The sequence below is a fragment of the Octopus bimaculoides genome, chromosome 7 (genome assembly GCF_001194135.2).
Source record: "Octopus bimaculoides isolate UCB-OBI-ISO-001 chromosome 7, ASM119413v2, whole genome shotgun sequence".
Lineage (NCBI taxonomy): Eukaryota > Metazoa > Mollusca > Cephalopoda > Octopoda > Octopodidae > Octopus > Octopus bimaculoides.
In genome coordinates, this window is record NC_068987.1 from 13,630,564 (window position 1) to 13,631,598 (window position 1,035).

Below are 1,035 nucleotides of genomic sequence, written 5' to 3' on the forward strand. Positions count from 1 at the left end.
ATATTTATTTTTTTATATATTATTTTTTTTATATATTATTTTCTTCAATTTGTACTTCTTTGTAAAAAACATTTTCATTCTCCCTCTTCTTGAAAATTTGCTATGCAATGAAAGCCGGTTAGAAATCTTTATTAAAATATGCTTCCAGTTTAGCATTCTGCCTTATTATTTTTCATTTTCCTTATATATACATATATATATATATATATATATAGGTATTAGACCTGCCCCTCCCATACCCATTCCTGTATATTAACAACCATGTCATCCTGCTTCCATCCTCCCCCACTGACAACTGTCATCTTTACTACTCCTGCTGCTTCCCTTCAGCTTCTCTCTAACTCTTACCAACTTATGGGTCCTTGCAGAGCCACCCTTCAACCCTACCCTTTCTTGTAGTCTGTCTCTTCCATCTCTTCCCCTCATTTTCCTTCCCATACAATCTAGCAAACCAATTCTTCAACTCAACTTGTGCCTTATGGAGGGGCCATCCCAACATCACATCACCATTATTTATCTCTTGCAGCTCCCACTGTTCATTTTTCTTTTTCTCGCCCCTTCCCAGAGTAGGTGTGCATAGCCATGCAGATCCTCTATAAGAACCTGAATCCATCCCCTGTAGTTCAATACCCTCATCCATTAGTATGAAGCTGACACTCCACCCCACAAGAGTTGTAGTTCTGCAAGCTGTATGGCAACCTCAATAATGCAGGTGGCATGAAAAATGTACTCAACTCGCACTGTAAAGTGGTTAGACCTTGGACATATCAGATCCTATCAAACCCCCTAACACATGCCAGCATGGAAGATGAACATTAAATGATGATGATGATAGTATATACATATATTACACTCTCGGAGTGGTTGGCGTTAGGAAAGGCATCCAGCTGTAGAAACTTTGCCAGATCAGATTGGAGCCTGGTGCAGCCTTCTGGCTCACCAGTCCTCAGTCAAACCATCCAACCCATGCCAGCATAGAAAGCAGACATTAAACAATGATGATGATCATCATCATCTTGTGTAAGTATATATATA

The 1,035-nt window shown here is 39.4% G+C and overlaps 1 protein-coding gene across 1 annotated transcript in view; it reads right to left on the minus strand.

Annotated features, from left to right (window-relative positions):
• Nucleotides 1-1,035, minus strand: part of LOC106869751 (liprin-alpha-1) — a 323,919-nt gene that overhangs the window by 183,534 nt on the left and 139,350 nt on the right. The gene's annotated exons all lie outside the window — the stretch shown is intronic.